The sequence below is a fragment of the Canis aureus genome, chromosome 28 (assembly GCF_053574225.1).
Source record: "Canis aureus isolate CA01 chromosome 28, VMU_Caureus_v.1.0, whole genome shotgun sequence".
Taxonomy (NCBI): domain Eukaryota; kingdom Metazoa; phylum Chordata; class Mammalia; order Carnivora; family Canidae; genus Canis; species Canis aureus.
Window position 1 is genome coordinate 37,230,761 of NC_135638.1, and position 14,306 is coordinate 37,245,066.

At 38.7% G+C, this 14,306-nt stretch overlaps 1 long non-coding RNA gene and 1 pseudogene across 3 annotated transcripts in view; both read right to left on the reverse strand.

The window, feature by feature from the left end:
• Positions 1 to 14,306, reverse strand: part of LOC144300655 (uncharacterized) — a 123,758-nt gene that overhangs the window by 6,373 nt on the left and 103,079 nt on the right. For 2 of the 3 annotated variants that reach the window (XR_013367419.1, XR_013367420.1), the window contains exon 4: positions 3,887 to 4,012. The exons of the other annotated variant lie outside the window; for it this stretch is intronic. This is a non-coding gene — a long non-coding RNA (uncharacterized LOC144300655). The remainder of the gene's footprint in view (positions 1 to 3,886; positions 4,013 to 14,306) is intronic. 3 annotated transcript variants of the gene reach the window in all.
• On the reverse strand, positions 7,877 to 8,984 carry LOC144300129 (small ribosomal subunit protein uS2 pseudogene; annotated as a pseudogene).

A 14,306-nucleotide genomic window follows, 5' to 3' on the forward strand; every position in this document is an offset into this window, starting at 1 on the left:
CGAAAGATGAATGGATAAAGAAGATGTGGTCTCTGTATACAATGGAATATTACTCAGCCATTAGAAATGACAAATTCCCACCATTTGCTTCGACGTGGATGGAACTGGAGGGTATTATGCTGAGTGAAATAAGTCAATCGGAGAAGGACAAACAGTATATGGTCTCATTCATTTGGGGAATATAAAAAATAGTGAAAGGGAATCAAGGGGAAAGGAGAAAAAATGAGTGGGAAATATCAGAAAGGGAGACAGAACATGAGAGACTCCTAACTCTGGGAAACGAACAAGGGGTGGTGTAAAGGGAGGTGGGCAGGGGTTGGGGGTGACTGGGTGACAGGCACTGAGGGGGGCACTTGATGGGATGAGCACTGGGTGTTATGCTGTATGTTGGCAAATTGAACTCCAATTAAAAAAATAAATAATAAAAAAAGAACTTTATCAAGATAAAACCTTCTGCACAGCAAAGGAAACAGTCAACAAAACGAAAGGCAACCTACAGAATAGGAGGAGATGTTTGCAAATGTCTTATCAGATAAAGGGCTAGTATCCAGGGATGCCTGAGTGGCTCTGGGGGTGAATGTCTCCCTTTGGCTCAGAGAGTGATCCTGGTCCAGGGATCGAGTCTCACATTGGGCTCCCTGCATGGAGCCTGCTTCTCCCTGTGCCTTTATCTCTGCCTCTCTTTCTGTGTCTCTCATGAAGAAATAAAATAAAAATAATCTTTAAAAAAAAAGATAAAGGGCTAGAATCCAAAATATATAAAAAACTTATTGGGATCCCTGGGTGGTGTAGCAGTTTGGCGCCTGCCTTTGGGCCAGGGCGCGATCCTGGAGACCCGGGATCGAATCCCACATCGGGCTCCCGGTGCATGGAGCCTGCTTCTCCCTCTGCCTGTGTCTCTGCCGCTCTCTCTCTCTCTCTGTGACTATCATAAATAAATAAAAAAAGAGTCTCTTATAAAAAAAAAAAGAACTTATTAAACCCAACACCCAAAGAACAAATAATCCAGTCAAGACATGGGCATTCACATATCAGCTGGTGGAAGCACAAGTGACACAAATGGGAAGTGAAAGCAGTCTCACCTGTGAGGGTCCTGAGTTAGGATTAGGGTTAAGCTCATCATTATCATGCAGTGGTATACATTAATTCTTTCTTTTTTTACTGATATTTTTTATTTCAGTTAATTAACATATAATGTATTATTTGTTTCAGAGATAGAAATCAGTGATTCATCATCAGTCTTATATAATACCCAATGCTCATTACATCATATGCCCACCACATATCTGCAATTTGTTCTCACATCCTTCAGAAAAATATAGAATAATGTGTATGTATGTAGATGTGTAGAGTGAGAATGTCAAAGGTATACAGAAATCTTTTGTATTCTTCCTTCAAATTTTTGCACATTTGAAATTATTTGAAAGTAAAAATTTTTAAAAACTAATTTTCTGATATCTTTTTTCCAGTTTTATTGAGAAATAATTTACAGACATTACTGTACAAGGTTTAAGTTGTACAGAATCATGATTTGATTTACATGTAAAGTGAAATGATGACCACAATAGGTCTAGTTAGCATCCATCATCTCATGTAGACACAATAACAAGAAAAAAAACAATTCTTGTGATGAGAACTCTTAGGATTTACCCTTTTACCAACTTTCCTGTATACCACAGGGCAATGTTAGCTGTAATTTTCATGTTGTACATTATATCCCTAGTATTTATCTTATAACTGGAAGTTTGTACCTTTTGACCACTTTCTTCCAATTCCCCTTTCCTCAACATCCTGCCTCTGATAACTATAAGTCCAAACTCTTTTTCTATGAGTTCAGTGAGTGTTTTTGTTTTTGTTTTTGTTTTGTTTTAGATTCTACCTAGAAGTGAGATCATACAGTAGTTGTCTTTTCTGACTTACTTCACTTAGCATAATGCCATCCAGGTCCAAACAAGTTGTTTACTTGTTTTTTATAGCTGAATAATATTACACTGTACATATATACCACAACTTCTTTATGCGTCATCAATGAACATTTAGCTTGTTTCCATGTCTTGGTTATTGTAAATAATGCTGCTATGAACATGGGAGGTATGCAAATATCTTTTTCAGTTAGTATTTTCATTCTCTTTGGTTATCTTCCCAGAAGTGAAATTGCTGGATCAAATGGTATTTCTATTTTTAATTTTCTGGGGAACCCTATACTATTTTACACAGTGGTTGCACCAATTTACAATCCCACTAACAGTGCACAATGTTTTTTCTCACATCCATGCCAGTATTTTCTATCTCTTATCTTCTTGGTGGTGACCATTCCAGCATGTGTGAGGTGATATCTCAATTTTGGTCTTAATTTGCATTTCCCTAATGACTAGTGATGGTGAGCATGTTTTCATATATCAGTTGGCCAATCATATATCTTCTTTGGAAAATGGCTACTTTTTATAAAAAATAATATGTGGCATTTATGAACTACAAAGAAAATACATATGAACAAAAAAAAGTATAGAAAACATCATACTTCTAGTCATCAGAACTAATTACTCTTAACTTTTTGGTATATATTATTTCAATATTCCTAAACTTTCTAATGATTGAGAAGTCAACATTAGTTCCCGGCAAGAACCCTAGATCCCTCCATTAGCAGAGCAAAGAAAATGAGCAGATAACAAGGACTCCAATTTTGCATCTTGAGAAGGTATCAATGGAGATATTCCCTCACAGTGTCTCACGAGGAACAATTGCCCCTGCACATGTTGAGAATGACCTAGAGAAAAAGGCAAACTGAAGGCCACTCCTGCACATCTGCCTAGACACACATGGATACGCAACTCAGAAGAGAGGTGGGTGAGGAGAAGGGAGAATCCATTCTCAACAACTCTCAGGAAACATCTGTTCCAGGTCACAGAGGGACCACACAGAATTCTGACTATATTAATGGATCCTTCTCACTCAATCTCATTTAAGCTCCTGGTTGCACAACTATCTTACTATAAACTTTAAGAATCTAAGAACTATGCTTCGCAGGATTTTCCAGTGCCATGGAGGACTAGAAAGAGGAACAGGAAAATCTAAGCCAAATTAATTACAAAGTTTGTGCTTTGTCTCCGTGGATAGGTTTATAAAGATACAGAAAAGAGTGTGCTAAATGAGAAATGATGACACCATAAACCACAGCATAGGAGAGCAAACATGGAAGAGCACCCTGATGTTATAGGTATTGAGAGGGACAGCTGGCAAGAGTCAGTGGTTGACTGGACGTGTGTGAAGAGGCAGGACAAGGAGGCAAGGACAGAAAGATTGAATATGATGAAAAAAAAAAACACAATCACAGAGAATTTCAAACATTGTAAAAGTTCTAAACATCAACATAATTTATGTTTGAAGCGTTATATTTGTTTATACTTAAGAAAGCAACCTTGACTTTTGGGACTTTTCAAGTTAATGGATTTAGGTTAATCTTGGCCAAGTGTCTGTTCCTGATATGGTTGGATCTTGGGCAAACTTACTTAACTTCATTATAATTTAAAGCTAGTTGCTAGGTAACTATATCCAGGGTTCTTTCTGATCCCTAGATCAAGATATCCGTGCCAAAATGTAGGTAAGCTAATTTGAAAGTTAGAGTTGATACACTTTTATGAGAACTTTAATCATCTTCCATCTGTGGAACTATCTGTGGAACTATCTCTGCATGAAAAAAGTTAGATATTTTCCCACAGAAGCTGAATGATCGTTTGCCCGGTACACTTAGCCCTTGTTTGTAAAACATGAGGAAATAGAGTAGACTCCTCCCACTGAATGACCAACAACTCTCTGTCCGTGGTTTCATGAGGCCAAACAGTTACAGAAGAGTGAGGAGCATCATGTGAGCTGAAACTACAAATACCTTTTCCTGGAGCTTCTTATTAAAGAAATGGTAAGTCAAAGGAAAGAGCTTAAGTTGGTGAGGAAGAGAGCAGCCCCAGGAGGGTTGCCATGGTGATGGGCTTGTAGGCAGGTAAGTTAGGTATCCCTGGAAAAAGAAAGATAAGACATAGGTATCTTAATATAAGAGACATCATTTTAAGCTCCCCAGCTATTTTGTGATCTATTCCTGACCAGCACTATGTGTCCAAGCACATTTCTTGCAAAACTGCCTGGGATATGTTCAAATTGCAGAAAAATAGACTGCAATTGTTAAAGACTTAAAGGAAATAAAGAGAATGCAAAAACTCAAGTGTCTACTGACAGGCCACAAAATAGCCTGACCATATCAGAGACAATAAATCAATAGTAAAACAATTTCAGAAGTAAAGATTGACCTAACACAGATTCTTGAGTCCTTTTTGCTGGATTTAAATCCCTCTGAGCACTCAAGCTCCATACTAACTGGATCCAGAGAACTGTTGATGTGGATGGACCCTTGCTGGCCCCAGTGACCTCAATCAAACAGGACCTGGTTTTTGTTGACCTAGGATTACTTTGGCTCCAATTCTGCACTGAACTCTCCTTTGCCAAGCCCTTCCACAAATATGCCTGCGCTCTCCACCTAAAACTTCCTTAATTTTGTTGTGGCAGAAGGCGTGGGCACTGACTTGGGAAATATTCATGGTGTTCTCCTTACTTGTTACAAGTAAAACCCTTCTTCTTCCCACTCTTTTGGCTTGACCTCCACCAGGAGGTAAACAGGTTCAGGACAACTGACTTTGTCATTGGGACTCTGGGTCTGTCTGTAGGAACCAAGAAAGGAATGGGATAACTAAAGGTGGAAACACAGTGCCTAGAGGACACATGAAAGGCATCCTATTTATGAAGTTACTTGTCAGCGTTGTTCTGGGTCTTGTATAGGTACTGATTAGTGATCAACATCCTATGAATAAAAGCATTCACTGTGCATATATTTTTCTAACGGCATGATACAAATATAATGGTAAGTACTTCCTGTAGATTTATCTGACCAAAAAAGCCACAAAAAATATAGTGTATCCATAAAGACTATAGAGAAGCGTGTTAAGTGCGAATGCTTATATTGGAGAAATAAAAAAGAATACTTTGGAGAAAGTCACCAGAATAGGGCCATGCATCAAAACATACTTCACAAATTATATATGAACAAAATATGCCTGAGACATGGTGCAGTTGATGCAGTAAACAAAATCAAATGAGACCAGCGAATGTTTCCCATAAAATCCTGATGGTGCATTCAGTCACTCCCTTTTCTTTGACTTTATTTTTCTCATTAAAATCCAATCTATGACACATTTAAAGTTCTTTCCCACCTAACAGTAACATCAATAAAGCAATAAGCTGCATACACCCTAGGGGAGAATACTAAGTGAAGACTCTCTGATTTCCAAACTCTATATAACACCTCAATTGACACAACCTAAGATCATTACTGATTACACAAATCTGACACACTGCCTGGTAGGAGTGGGTAAGATATGTTGATAATAAATACAAGAATGTTGAGAGTCACATAATTATTTCCTGTCTTATGGGGAAGAAAAAGTTTTAAACAATTCAAAATTAAGCTTGAGGGAAAATTACTTCTATCCTGGATGGCTAAAAGCATGGATGGCAACTTAGCCCATACTATTATAATTTTTGAACTTAATCTGGTTTTCTTGCCAGGCTTTTCTTACTTAGGCTTTTTAATTCATCAGTATTCTTGCCTGAAAGCTCAAAAACGAATCATCTTTTTCATGCTGTTGCCAATAAGTTTAGCTATTCTCAGAAGCATTCCCCTCTTCCAATAGGAACCTACAAATACAGAAAGTACCCTAAATGATTTAAGATCTTCTTTTCATTTCTATTTACTACCATGGGAAAATAAGAATTCAATTTAAAAATATATTTACAAAGAAGCTCATCATCTCCTTAAGTGAACTTATTGTGGGATGTTTCCATACTTCTCCCTAAGCAAGGTCAACATGCTATATAACTGAAGCTAAGGGAAATTCACCCTTGATAATATGTTGGACAAAGGATAGAAGGAGGTTGCCATGCCACTTCTGTGGTATTTGTGCTGCCAGGAAATAGGGCTTAATGGCCTTAGTGCAGTACTGTCATTCTTTTTAAAATGTCAGGTTTGGAAGAATCACGAATTGAGGGCGAGCCCATAAGGAACTCATCAGCTCATACAGGAGAAAACAGTGAACAGGTAGTGACAGCATAATAAATTTCTTAGCATGTACAAAGAAAGGGAGTTTACTCACTAACAATTGAAGAGGTGATGAGGTTTCCCAGTAGGCCCCACTTGTAAACTGCAGTGTAGAAGAGAGGGATAAAAAACCACGTAGGGATGGAGATAAGGAAGGCAGAAGGCAAAAAATGGGAAGGAAATTCCAGGTAATGAACGTAGCACATGGAAATGTTAGAGGTTAGCAGCATGAAGCTTGGAGAAAGAATCCTGCATTCAGCCTGAGCAGCAGAATTTCTCCAGGTGGGCCCAAGGGCCACCTCCACATGAGTCACCCAGCTTGTTGCAATGCAGCTTCCCGAGCCCTAAAACCCATGTACCATCTCAGAATCTGGAGCCCAGGACTTTGTATTTTAAATAAGCATTCCAGAGAACTCCTAAGCCCTGGATCGTATATCCTTAAGGAAGGCATTAAGTCTGGGAAGGGAGGAAGTGGCAATAGAGGATTCTGGTGAGGTGAGCAATGTTGAACCACAAGATCCTTGAACACTAAAAGTTTGGGACTTGGGACTTTCCTGAGTGCAACAGAGGACCCACAGCTAGAATCTACAGAACAAAAAGGGAACAGAATTCTACTTTAGAAAAATCATTTACAGGCAGTCTGGGAAAATGGATCGGAGCTGGGAAAGACTCGGTCAGAGTCATCAAGGGACAAAAAAGCTGAAGAGAAATAGTAAGAAAGCAGAGCTGACTAGAACTGGTGATTGGTCTAATGGGATATGGCAGTGAAGGGGAGGGGACATGGTTTTAGAGACAGGGAGACATCAAGCATGATCCCTTCCTAGGATCCTGGCTTGAGTATTGTTTATAGGGTGCTGATCACAAGGGGTGGCAAGGTGAGTAAGTTCAGCTAAGTTCGAAGCATCTATAGAACTCAGGTTCAGGAGACATGGGATGTAATTAGAGACCTAGAATCATCAATACACAGATGGCAATATAGAAGCGTAGGGAAAATAAAAGTTTACGTTGGCACTTTTCTTCATAAACTAGAAAGTGGAGTTATTTTCCAATACTAAGAAAAAAAGGGAGGTGTCAGAGAATGAAGGAAATATACAACAGTCCCTATGAAGACACAAGAGAAAATGCAGATTAGGGAAACAGAAAGCATTAAAGGCTCATCAAATATGGAAGGACAACTCGCAGTGGCTCCAACTGTGCTGTGTCTCTCCCACAGCATTTGCCCACCAGTGGGGCAGGAATGGAGAAAGAAGGCAACTAGAATGCTAGGGACCTAGCCTCTCTGGATAAGCAGAGGGACTAGAGGGCCCTCTGGTCTTGAAGGCTCCTCTCAAGACTTCTTACTGTACTTCTCGCTGTTCTTACTCCCCAAATTCATATCTAGGAATAAAAACCTGCCATGTTTCTCTTTAGTGTGGTTCTACCTTGCTGTTGCTTGTTAGTTTCCCTGAGTGTGCATATGTGCACGCTAACATGCACACCCACCACCTTTCTGTGAACACATGCACGGACCCTTGACTACTTACCAGCCCTTCTTAGGCAGCAATGAATATTGAAATTTCTCCTATGTTATGGTTATATTTATCAATAGCCAAAAAGCTAGTGTGATGATTAAGCAGAACACTCAACAATTTGCAATCTCCTGATATCCTTCCAGTAAATTTTCTCAATTTTTTTTTATTTTTTATTTTTAGAAACTGTTTATTTTCCGTCAACCTTATTTCCATTCTGTTCCTTCTGTGGAAGAGCAGCTTAAGACCACTCAGTGGTGTTCCTACCCATTCAGTGGCCTGAGCAGTGGGAGCTGCAGACCAATCTTCAGTGGCTGGCTGAGCGCTCCAGTCTTCAGTAGGGAACTGCTGAATAGGCACAGAGGGCACCTGCACGCCTTCAGACCAGTCTGCAACTTCAGGCTGAGTAGCAGTGAACTCAGGAGCTGGAGCCGTCCATTCACCCTGAAATTCCTCCTTAGTTACAGCCTTTTCAGCAGCGGCCTGTTTTTTTTTTTTTTTTTTTTTATGATAGTCACAGAGAGAGAGAGAGAGAGAGGCAGAGACACAGGCAGAGGGAGAAGCAGGCTCCATGCACCAGGAGCCCGACGTGGGATTCGATCCCGGGTCTCCAGGATCGCGCCCTGGGCCAAAGGCAGGCGCTAAACCACTGGCGCCACCCAGGGATCCCCGGCCTGTTCTTCCTTTTCAATCTCTTCAGGATCTCTGTAGAAGTAGAGATCAGGCATGACTTCCCATGGGTGCTCACGGGAAATGGTGCCAAGCATGCGCAGGACTTCCCGGGCCAGCATCCACCACATCAGACCCACTGAGTGAGCTCCCTTGTTGTTGCAAGGGATGGCAATGTCCACGTAGCGCAGAGGAGAGTCTGTGTTACACAGAGCAATGGTAGGCAGGTTAAGGTAAGATGCCTCTGTGAGAGGCTGGTGGTCAGCCCTGGGATCAGTAACCACCGGAAGCCTTGGCTCTGGGAAGGCTGCCTGGATCTGGTTAGTGAAGGCTCCAGGAGTGAAGCGGCCAGCAATAGGAGTGGCTCCAGTAGCAGCAGCAAATTTCAGCACAGCTCGCTGGCCAGTATTCCTGGATGATGTAACACCGACATCAGCTGGGTTTTCAATGGCAACAATGGCACGAGCTGCCAACAGAAGCTTCTCCCAGGTTCTCTTCAGATTTATGGTGTAGATACCATCACTTTTCCTTTTGTAGATGTACTGTTCCATTTGGAAGTCAAGGTTGGTGCCACCTAAGTGGGTTCCTGCTGCAAGGAATTTGAGGACATCCTCCTCCTTCATTTGCAGAACATCAAGGGCTCCGGAGATTGTTAAAGTTTCCCTTTAAGTTACGATGGGAACGCAAAACAACGCCGTATGGACCCTTCCCTGGGTAGCGCAGAAAGGCAAGTTTTCTCAATTTAAAAAATAATTCAGTCCTGCCTGCTTTCCCACTATGTTCACATCTTTCAAAATCTTCTAGGGTTCTGTAACGTAAACCCATGCTTTTTTTTTTTCTGTCATTTGAAACTGTATTCTGATTTCATAGCTAATTACTACTTCCATCCCCATGTGACCAAGCATCAGTTTCTCTGCTCTCACCCTTCTTAGACATCTTCTTCTCTATGTTTCCATAATCTACTTACTCCACAGAGCCAAATATATCTATTTTTTAAAGACTTTATTTATTATTTACAAGAGACACAGAGAGAGAGACAGAGACACAGGCAGAGGGAGAAGCAGGCTCCTCACAGGCAGCCTGATGCGGGATCACCCCTGAGCCAAAGACAGACGCTCAACCGCTGAGCCACCCAGGCATCCCTTCCTTGTTTTTTTCTTTCTGGAAACCCTTTTAATTGTATGAATCCTCCATAATCCTCTAGTTTTCTTTCTTTTCTTTTTTTCTTTTTTCTCCTATTCTTTTCTCTTTGTTTTGTTATAATGTCCTGCAAGATTTCTTCAACTCTGTGTTCCAACACTTTTACTTGTAATATCATATTTAATTATTTTAAGAACTCCTTCTTCCGTTCATAAGCCCTGTTCTTTTTGTGTGTGCATTCAATATCTAATCTCTCTGAACACATTATATGGTTTTTTGAAGTTTTCTTCTGCTCCTGCATTGCAGGTATTGCTCTTTCTTGGTGTTTGTATTGGAGGTTCTCTACTTTTGTGTTGGTGATTTTCCTCAAGTAGGATTCTTTGCTGTTGGCTGATAGATCTAAGAACAGGGACAAATAAAGACCGTTGGAGTTTCTACGTATTTGGGCACACACATTGATTCCTGAGCCTCATTTAGAATGACTTGTTATTTCACTGGGAGATCTCCAGTTTTCAGAATCTGTGAAATATTTTGGGGGGACCACTGATTTTCTCCAGAAAACAATTGGCCAACCTCATGCTCACAGAGTATTAACCTGGGTGCTGATGTTCTAGAAGACCAGGATAGGGGGCTGGAGGATACTCCTTATTGAGCTTTCACCTCTCAACTTTTAGTGCTATACCTCACTGCCCTCTCAGTAGTGGTTGGTGTCCTAGTCGAGAGCCTCCCTGGTTCATTGCTTCCAGAGTGAACCCTCAGTGTTCTGTAGGGGAGGAGGAATTGGAGAAGATGGGAGTCTGTCTATGTGAGGTTAAGAAAGACTTAAGAGAGGAAGGGTCATGCTCATATAAAAGATTAGCAGCTGGCATTATTTTAATTTTAATATCACTTTTGAGCAATGTACTGATTTCCTTTTGGAAAATTACTTCTCCCTTTGTCACCTGCATGGCAGAGCAAATTGGGTGCCCATTTCCCACTTTGGAAGCAAAGAAGCTGCTTTTTCTTTCCACTCCCTAATACATCCAAGGAGCAGAGACATGACTTAAACTCAGTCAATCACATGGTTTGTCCTTGAGGGAACATGATATAGAGAGGTATTTTCATGGTTGAAGGTGGTGGCAGCATTCTGGCCACATTTTTCTGATACAAAAGATATTCTGTAAGTTCTAGAAAATAGAAAATATTTCTATTTCTAACCCTCTGGAGATGCTTCCATTCGTTCTTGTACATTCTTGTTCAAATTCAAGATTCTCAACAATCTGCAATCCCCTGATATCATTACCATAAATTTTCTCAAGTTAAAAAAAAATTCAGCCCTGTTATCTAAGAATAGTCCTGATATTACTTGAGCTACATTCCTTCATTTGCTCTTCCAAATGTTTTTGACCTCTCAGGTGTGTTTTTTACTTCTTGTCTTTTTTTTTTTTTTTCCTCATAGGTTATCTCTTTTCTATTCCTTTACTGTCATTTCGATAGATGTTGGGGAAAAGCTACAGATGAATTCATGATTCAAGCCACTATGTGCCATCAAGCCTCTAAACATGTTGGGTATCCCATGTATGGATTTCTAGAAAACATCAACATTGTAGCTCAAGTAAATGAAATTTTCAACATTCCAAGAAGCAGAGAACAATGTTATGGGCAAATAAATAAATAATGATGTTAGATGAGGATTTATAGTCTAGCAAAAATCCAGTTTGTATAGAAATCAAATCCTATTATAGCATTATAGGGAAAGCTACATTATTCTGGACTGAGTTTTTGTGGCTGTGGATTGAGCCAATTATTTTAATTATACTCGTGGGAAAGTTATTGGAATTCAATTAAAGGTGATTGATTTCCACTGGCATTCAATTTAGCACATTACTTTTGAGTAAAAAGACCTGACACTTGGCTTTAAAATGTTAATACTATGCTTTGATGCTGAAAAACAAAAAAATGTGAACTTTTAGCAATCCAATTAAGAATTTCAGGAAACACCATTGAAACTCAGAGGATCAGGGATCCCTGGGTGGTGCAGCGGTTTGGCGCCTGCCTTTGGCCTGGGGCGCGATCCTGGAGACCCTGGATCGAATCCCACATCGGGCTCCCTGCATGGAGCCTGCTTCTCCCTCTGCCTGTGTCTCTGCCTGTCTGTCTCTCTCTGTGTAACTATCATGAATAAATAAATAAAATCTTTACAAAGAAAAAAAGAAAAGAAACTCAGAGGATCAGACTACATGAGGCCACAGGGATCATTTATAACACAGATGCTAATATTCTTTCTAAGCAAATATATTCTTTATTTTAAAAATCTAGGTATCTAAACAGGAGAATAACCTAATAAACTGAGTTAAATAAAAACCATAAAATACAATGAGCCCATTAGAAACATGGTTGCTCTATATAGATAAACATGGCCAGACATCTAAGATATAGCATTGAGAGGGAAAAAAAAAAAAAAAAAAAAAAAAAGCTATTTAGAGCAATAACCTCCAGGAAATCGTTGGGGGGGGGGGGAGGGGACTGAGACAAGACAGTTTAATTAAAGGAATTTTTATCCTTAACTATTAATTAACTAGTGCAACAAGAATTATTAATACATCACCTATATAGATAAAAATTATTTTAAGAATAAATTTGGTTTCTAATTTATAAATGTCTTCTTGAAAATGTTTGTAGTTTTCTAAACAAGCTGAGATACAATAATCACATTAAAAAGAAGAGGTTCCAGTTCCAGGTTAGACAGAATAAGCACATCCACCCTGACTCTTCTGCTGAAAACCAGTGCCTCCTCATTTTTCCTTCCCTGTTCCCTGGCCTAGGCTCTAGGCAACCCAAAACAAAGACAAATATTATGTGATTTTTCTTATATGAGATTTTTGCTTATATTGCCTATAATAGGCAAATCATGAAGACAGAAAGTAGAATAAAGATTTTAAGGGGCTAGGGGAAGGAAAGAATGGGGTTACTGTTTAATGTTTAGGATTTACATTTGGGATGATGCAAAAGCTTTGGAAATGGATAGTGAAGATATTTGCATAACAATGTCAAGATACTTAATGTCACTAAATTGTACATCTAAAAATGGCCAAAATGATAAACTTTGTGTATATTTTACCACAATGAAAAATATTGAGACAACTGAAAGAAGTAGAGAAATTCACAACTATAGTTGTATTAACACTCTTCTCTCGGTGATCAATGGAACAAGTAGAGAGAAAATGGATAGAGAAGGGATATAAAAGAATTGAGCAATCAATCATCTGAATGTAACTGGTATGTATAGAATACTATACCCTAACTGGAAAAATATGTTCTTTCAGGTGCACATGAAACATTTAACAAGATAGACTACATCTTAAGTTTTAAATAAACCTAACAAATTTAAAGTAATTAAAATTATACAAAGAATGTTATTTAACAATAATGGAGTTAAACTAAAAATCAGGGCAGCCCAGGTGGCTCAGCGGTTTGGTGCTGTCTTCAGTCCAAGGTGTGATCCTGGGGACCTGGGATTGAGTCCCACGTCAGGCTTCCTGCATGGAGCCTGTTTCTCCCTCTGCCTGTGTCTCTGCCCCTCTCTCTCTCTGTCTTTCATGAATAAATAGATAAAGTCTTTTAAAAAAAAAAGTACAAATCAATAGCAGCAAGATAACAGAAACATCTCCAAACACTTGGAAATTAAACAATACACGTCTGAATAATTCATGGGTCAAAGATCTCAAAGGATATTAGAAAACATTTTGAACTGATCAAATATAAAAGTACAGCAGATAAAAACTTATGGGACATAGTTAAGCAGTGCTTAGAGGGAAAGTTAGAGCATTAAGTGGTTAAACTAGAAAAAGCAGAAAAGTTTCAAACCAATAATCTAATGTCCACATTAAGATAGTAGGGAAAAGAAACAAGGAAAAAAAAAGAAGCAAGGAAAAAAAAAAGAAGCAAGGAAACAGAAAGAGGAAATAATTTTTGAAAAAGAGCAGAAACCAATAAAATGGAAAACCAAAACGAGATAATCAATGAAACGAAAAACTAATTCTTTGAAACAATCATTAAAGTTGGTAAACCTCAAGTAAGACTAACAAAGAAAAAAAGGAAAGGTACAACTATCAATATCAAGAATGATAGGTGGGCAGAAGGGGGGTGGGAAGATGTGGGAGAGAAGATGGAAGGGAGTGTAGGAAGGGAGGTAGGAAGGGAGGTGGGAGGGGAGATGGGAAGGAGTTGGACCATCACAACAGACTCCAAAGACCTTCCTGGAAGAAGGGGTTGCTCTGACAATTCCACACACATAAATTCAACAACTTAGATAAACAAACCAATTCCTGAGGAAAAAAAATGTAAAACTTGACCTAAACCTCACAGCTTATACAAAAATTAGCTCAAAATAGACCATAGACCTAATGTTTATGTTTTACATAAAACATAAAATTATAAAAAAAAAAAATAAATAAATAAAAAAATAAAAAAAAAAAAAAAAAAAAAAAAAAAAACATAAAATTATAAAATTTTACAAGAAAATAATGGAGAAAATCCTTGTGACTTAGATACTAAAGGTACAATCCATAAAATAAAAAGTATTGATCAATTAAATAATATTAAAATCTTTGAACTGAGGACATTGTTAAGAGAAGAAAATCATTTGAACTGAGGACATCGTTAAGAGATTGAAAAAGTAAGTTACAGACCAGGAGAAAATATTTGTTTGTACAAACAACTTGTATTCAGACTATACAAAAAAAAAATGCATCTCTGTATTAAGAAAACAATCGAATTTAAAAATAAACATGTACATGTTTACATGTACAATTCACCAAAGGAGATATAAAGATGACAAATAAGCATACAGAAAAGATGTTCAACAT